This window comes from Lepisma saccharinum, chromosome 5 (assembly GCF_977018435.1).
Source record: "Lepisma saccharinum chromosome 5, izLepSacc3.1, whole genome shotgun sequence".
NCBI classification, from domain to species: domain Eukaryota; kingdom Metazoa; phylum Arthropoda; class Insecta; order Zygentoma; family Lepismatidae; genus Lepisma; species Lepisma saccharinum.
The window spans coordinates 54,472,148-54,479,711 of NC_139233.1; positions in this window are offsets into that span (position 1 = coordinate 54,472,148).

Consider the following 7,564-nt stretch of genomic DNA (forward strand, 5'->3'; position numbering starts at 1 on the left):
GACAATTCATACAGTCGATTAGTGATCAGTCAGTGTCCATTGGTTGCTTTATAAGATCTAGTGATTCGAAAATGAAATGGACTAAATACCGTAAAGTAACGAAGTCTACCACTAGTTCCAGTTCGGTCCCAAAGCTAAAAACATTGACGACAGGGGAACTTCGAGTAGTGCTACGAGTAGTTCGGGTCGAAAGACGAAGAGATCGAAGGTCTCTCTCTCTAAAGTGAATATTTCGGCAGTATCGGGCTGGGCCTTGGAGCGATTTATTAAAAAAGAAATAAGCTGCACAGATCAACTGAAAATCAAAGTTTTGAGTGATGATTTGGTTGTGCCACACTCAACAGACAATTTTAGACACTTGCGAGTGCTTAGGCATGAATATGAACAATTTGGTGGGTTTCGGCTTTTATAAGAGCTGCAAACATGGGAGGAGAAGACACATTAGTGGTGTTCAGGCTCGAATGAGAGAGAAATATTCGTGAACTGTCTGTTTCCAGTTCCCTGCATACAGTTTGAATGTTGCGTTGTCGAGTGGTTTGTGCATTCCGTGCATGTGTAACACCTTCGTAAAAACACTTCTGGTACATAGATGTTTTGATGCCTGATGAGAAGAAATGGACAAACATACATACTGAGATGGTTCCGGCACACAATATTAATGCATGGAAACAGAGGAGTTGAGTGGTAGAAAATGTCCCGATTTCACGTTCTGATTAAAATGACAGCCTTAAACAGTGGCGACGATTTAGGAGATAGTTGCTCCCCATTCTTTTGCCTCCACACTATCACACTATGGCCTCTTAATGCTTGTCTCCTTGTCCACCCCCCCCCACATTTTGGAACCCAATTGCCACCACTGGCCTATTGTGATACCCCTTTAAAAAATGGTGTTCAGCCGCCGCCCCGAAAGGAATTCCTGGATACGTGCCTGCTGCTTCCCGTAAAATATCACTGCACTCTCCACGTTCTTCTTCTTCTGTCTTTCCTTTGGCGCCGTCAATAGCTTCAACACGTTGTTTTTTTTATATATATTTGTCACATATTTGTTTTAATTAGTATTCTGCTCGTTCCGCCACCTGAACGCAGCAGCTACGGCTCAAAGTGCAGTGCAGTTACACCGGAAGAAGGCTCGGAAATGGCAGGCTTCAGAAGTTAACTCATCCAAATTAAATGTGCTCTCTCTAAATTTAAACTATAGTTCACAAATAATTTGATTAAAAGTTTTAAAAGTATCTGTTTTATTTAATAGCGTATTAATTGATGCATTCTTCTCCAGCATAGCCATAGGCAGTGACCACACTACGGGGGGGGGGGGAAGGAACGCCCCCCAATTCTCGTTCGACAATTTCTCTCTCTCTCTTATCTGCCCCCAGTAAAACGACAAAATAAATAAATGAATGAATGCTCTTTTAGCCAAAATGTGCATTTTTGTGTCGTATGTAACGGAATAATAAAAATGATTGCTCCGAGAAAATATGATGTACCCCTCATCTTTACTATTGCGCCGTCACTAGCTACAACATATTTTGATTTCTATTGTTACCACATATTTATTTTAATTTTAGTATTGTGAATCATATTCCACTGTGTTACCTCACGTAGCCACCCCCCCCCCCCCACAACCACGTACGACTTCAGTTGTAAGTTTTAGACTAAGATTGTCAAATATCCACTTATATCTTTGTATTCTTGAGCCATTTAAAAGAATCATTTCGCCCCATCTTCTGGACTATTTCATAGCAATGTTTTCCCACTGGAAGCCCCTTTGCAGATCGAGATCCGGGGCAATAGCCTTCCCAAGCCAGCGTCCCCTCCAAATACTCTCTTGGCCTCATGAAAGACAAATATATGTATTTATTCGAAATATTAATTTGACTTGGCAGTTTCTCTTTTCGAACAGGAATAAGTTTTAAATTTTAATAGCTTATAAATTTACACTATCAATTTTGAGTAAAGGTTTTGCGTAACCCTAAAAGTACATTTAGAGACTGCAAGGTCAACTCTCGATATTTCAGATATATTAATAATTTTCATCACAACGTCTTGTAATAATTATTTGTTACTTCAATATCCTCCTCTCAAATGTTTCTCGTATATTAAAACATAGATGCCAATTTCTGTTTATTTCCTTGTAATGCTGACCTCCGTGGCGAAGTGGTTAACACAACGTTTTACGATGCCAAGGGCCCCCAGGTTCGAATCCCCGCCCGGGCATGGGTCTACTTTCCTTTCTTCAATTTCATCATATCATCACGCATCCTCATCTTTGCGATTAGCCATATGTGACAGATAGCGAAGTAAAATAAACTAAGTCTATTAATCAATTATTTTTTAAACTCTTTAATTCTTCTTTAGCATGCCACGTTTTTGTTAAAATTATATTACGATTTGTAAAATGACGAAATTCTAAAGGAGAACACGCAACTTTCTTTGTAGCACATCGGTCAGAAAGTTTCAGGAATATGGATTTTCAAAATACATTTTTTCACATGTACTTTGCCCCCTTTTGAAAGTAGCGCGTTTTCAATTATGTTACTAATCATTAAAAGCATGCCTCAATACCATCTTGGAGTATGACAATTATTATTTTCCCCCTCCTAAAAGTAATAATATACTTTCGCTCTCTGAATCTCCCATATAAATGCTAGGGTCCGTCTGCTTCAGCCGAGCTCACTGCTTCTCCGGTGACGTCACGCGTTCGTGCAAGATCGGCAATCTTCGGATGGCTTTACCTAATCTCTACATTCCTTGCCAACTACCAACTTCGGCTCGAGCTTGCTGCTTATATACACTCGGATCAGCGCCGTTGCGGCGCCGCGACGAACTACCAGCTCTCCGCACAACCATATGATACTAGTCAACAAGGGTCAGATTACCGTATCATGTACACCAAGGATCGACCTTACATACAAACTCAATACGGATTTCAAGTCATTAAGGTTCAAATTATATCCAGGAAAACATATTACAATGGAACCTTAAAATAAAGACAAAAATCTTTAATCACATTCACTTAACCTACCAATTAAATAGTTTAAACACCAGAAGGTTCAGTTTGCATTATTACCTAATGAGCATATAACCCTAACAACCAAATAGCAACCTAGCTTCACGCCGGGCACGTTACAAGATATGCTACATATTCCAAAAGAAAGGCACATGAATCTATCATTTATTTTGCTTCAAAATATAGGACATAGAATACATCTGCTACACATTTCAAACTAAGATTCACACACTTCATCTGGAGCACGAATTGTCAAATGGCATTCAACTTTCAACTGTGGCGCCTTGGACTTTCTACATATATTTATCTCCATTTCTGGTGCTTTAGTTTCTATATCCTGTCCCAGATATCCTGCACATAGTGGCAAAGAAGGGAAGGAAATCGAGTGGGCAAGCGAAGCAGTACACGTTGCTCGAAGGCTGGTAACTGCACCCCCTCCACGCAATCACGTTCCCTCTCACGTGCTCATTAGCGGATCCGTCTCGCGTCACTACTTGCGCAGAGACTTGTTTTCGTTCGCTTCTCCAGAGATAGTTGAGGCAAGGTGTACTGGAACGTCACTGCTAGTGACCACTTGATTCTCGTTTATAATCAGCTACGATAATATTTTTCCTCAATTTGTAATTTAATTAATTCTGTAAATTTTGTGATTTATTTTAATTATTTTTGAAAAAAGCTAAAATATGCGGCGGAGGGTAAGCTATCCTCCACGTTATTTAGTACTCTTAAATGAGCATAATTTATTATTTTAATTTCATCAAGATTTTGAAATGTAGAACAATGAAAGTCGCCGAAGTGTAATTTCGGGTGGTATTAAAACATTCTTCTCTATTGCTGCATTGCTGTAGTCAAAATAAATTTAAGCACGAATTGGACACGAACAGGTAAATTAGTAATTATGACAGAAATAATAAAACCTAATTCGTTTCAAATTCATACAAATCAATTAAACACTTTTAAAAAAAACATGCATTAAAACCCACAGAAGGTCAATTTTATGGATTTGAAGTTATTAAAACGTCAATCCAGTGCATTTTCCCTCGTAACCTGCTGAAAGAAACGCAGAAATGAACGCCGAAAGGTAGAGCAGAGACGAAATATGTATTTGTGCGTGCGGATGCGGATATACAATTTATGATTCTAAAACATTATTTATTTTTCGTGCTTTCCTCGTGAATGCCTTTGCAGTAATCCCCCTTCTATATTCTGAACGAGCGATTATTCTAAGAGAAAATGCCCGACAACGGAGAGTTGGAGAAATTGCTGTGTCAAGCGGGAAAGAAGGTGAACTTGCATAATTCATTTTCCAAATTCCGAGGTAGAAACGAACATACATGAATTATTGCTCAAAGAACTCAGCTGAAAGGGTGGGGGTTGGAGAAGCGTTGTATCTTAATACAAGGAAAAGAACACGAGGAAGAGAACAATAATTTTCTTTTGTTGATTGCCCTGTACCTTAATCCTGCGCCAGCAAGGTCATTTTCGAAAATTTCTTCTCCTTTGGAAAAACTTCTAAGAATATTACAAATTCTGAAAAATTACTTCTGATTAGAATTTCTTTCAGAACATTGAAGGACAAATTCGTTTAATTTGCTTCCGCTCTTATCTAATTTCATGTTCATTTACTTATTCATCACAGGACCGATATCTGACTTATGTTAAACTTACTTAACTTGTACAAGAAAATTTAAAGATAAAATAAATTAGTGGCAAAGGAACATTTTTGATTTGGTGGGGCTCAAGTCCCCCCTCGCTCTCTCTCTCTTTATATATATAATGTGTGTGTGTATGTATGTGTGTGTGTGTGTGTTTTCTTGTCTTTAAAAAATCGACAGAGAACAACGAAAGGGAGACAATTAAAGGGCACAATTAGTATCAAAGAATTTACACTCTGTCTCGGGAACCTGCTACACACAACGGTAGAGAAGGGAAGAAAGCGAGTGGATGGAGCAAAGCAGTGCGCGCTGCTCCAAACGGCTGTTAGATGCTGCCACGTTTCCCCATCCATGCACTAACTTCACCTCTAATTCCTTCACCTTTGACGGTCACATTGGAATATTAATAAACTGGATTTTGAATAAAGAAATTTATATGTGTAATTTTTAAAGATACCACATATTGATTTGAATTTGAACCCAAGTGCTCACTGAATGCAGAACATGTTCGATTCCTATTTACATGTAAAAATAGATAAAGTTGTGAACAAGTAACCAAAGAGATAATAGAATATTACATATTACTATATAACAAACACAGGAGGATGTAGCTATGTATTGATGGACATTGTGAAAATAAATCAGTAAAATATCGTTAAATAAAAAAACGCAACTCAGGTGAAAATGGCCAACTAGTAGTTATTACATCGATAACCTCCTAATGACTTTATGTGTGCATAGAGATCGCCGTTGCTTCATGTAGGAAATCTACTGATTTTACAAATTTTACCTACAGCTGTACGATTTGTTTTAATAAAACTTAGTGAGCTTGGTCTTCAAATCGTATACTTAAGTTTCATTGTATTAGATTTACTTTACCTATAGCTATTCAAAATAAGTCAGTCGCAAACCGGCCACCATGTATTTATGTAAAGGATCATATTATTGATGTACAATAGTAATTATTAAGTATCACGATCTGTAAAGCCTTGTGTTATTAAATAATACAGTTGGCTGCTATTTTATTTCCTTAAAATTGTCTACACTAAGTTTTTTTCGGTTCCCAATTAAATAATCTTATCTTTTTACTCTTATATCGAATTAGTATTGGAGAGAGAGCCTACAATAGAACGAATGTGTATTGCATAAACTTATTAACACCAGTCTGTTCCATATCAGACTGTTCTGATCTGCTTCGTGGTACACAGTGTGTGTGTGTGTGTGTGTGTGTGTGTGTGAAAGTAACTGTCTAATTTGCTACTTAATGTAATGAACTTCCTAATTGCTTCCAGGGGTAATGGCTGTGTGATACACAATGTTCTACGTTTATACCCAGTTTTCACTAGAGGCCCCGGTGTCCCGAGAGATGTCTTAGGGATACTTAATCGCCCCCTTTGTAAATCCACAAGCGAATTAAGTTGTATTTTCTGAATAATTTGATTTTATCGTTGTTGTACGTATGGAAAATTGTACGGTCCAAATTGGAGTTCTACATCGAGGCCTTTTTGCTCGATCGTCTAATAGTTTGCACGCTAGATGGCTTCGGAATGGACAGTTTCTTCGCTCGAGCGAATAACGCTCGAACATTCAAACGATCGGTATACGCTCGAAGCCCAGTAGTTCACGTGTAACCGTAATTTTTCTGTAGTAGTGGGCCCTCAAATATGGATCGTAAAGTGAAAGATGCAGCGAAATTGAAACTGAAGTGAACATAGTGATATTCTTCATGTTAAAATGTAATTTAGTCTATCATACCAATACATAGAAAGATATGAAAATGAATGGATGATTATGGGCTGAAACTGCCAGGACGAATTTTTACACATATATTTGTACGATTATTGTCCCATTGAAATGATATTTGATATTCGATATATTCGAGCGTGGGAGATTGGTTCGAGTATTTTCGAGCGAAAGTGGTCCAATGCAGTACTTTAGTCCGAATGCTTTTCGCGACTTCCGTTGTGTTTAACATTGTGTCAGAATACAGCAACGCAATACATCAAAGTTATCATATTTTGTTTCACGATATGAATTAGAAGTCGTTTACATTAGTTCTAAACCCTTGTGACGAGCAGAAAAGTTACAATGTTGTGTTATATTGAGTTATGATGGCTTTACAATGTGAATTTATGAACGTGCATGTCTAAAAAAAACAAAAAAAAAAACCTGACAATCGTAAAACGTTATGCACTGAATATGTACAAGTGATGAATACAGAAATGTTAATATTGAAATCTAGTTTTATGTTGATAAATTTATAGGTTTCACTATGTATCGCGTTATTTGTTTGTTTTTTTGGCGTAATGTAGAGTTTCTTTTTTTAAAAAAATAATTAATATTCTAATCCTACTGAAAACCTGCTCATGCTGTGGTTTTACAGCTGCTGCAGTGAACACATTGAATGTTAAGTTGGCAAAGTATACAGTGGAGTATTCTGGTTTCTCCTATGGAAAATATGGTTAGCCTAAGCATAACACATGAATATTTAGAGCTTTTGAAGCCTCGGAGTTGACAACACTGACAAATATCTAGCTGGAAGGGAAAGATCATGCAATAAGATGAGGGAAATCAGATGAATAATGGAAGTCCAAAGATAAATGGTGCTGCATGGGAATGCGAGAGAAAGAGGGAGAAAAAAATGGACGAAGAAGAGGAAGTGGAGGGAACAGCGAAAACGAAAACGAGAAAAGGGGGCCAAAAAACTTAACGCCAGAAAGAACCTGCGTTTCAGCACTCGGGCAGGAAGTGATGAAAGGACCAGCAAGAAAAAAGAACCGGAAGTGGCTAGGAGAAAGTATTTGGTTAGACGTTCCTGCAAGTAGACGAAGGGTTCAAAACTTTGATTTAAACTTCTTCTTCGGGGAACAACTGTGATGGTTTTTTAAACACATAAATGTGA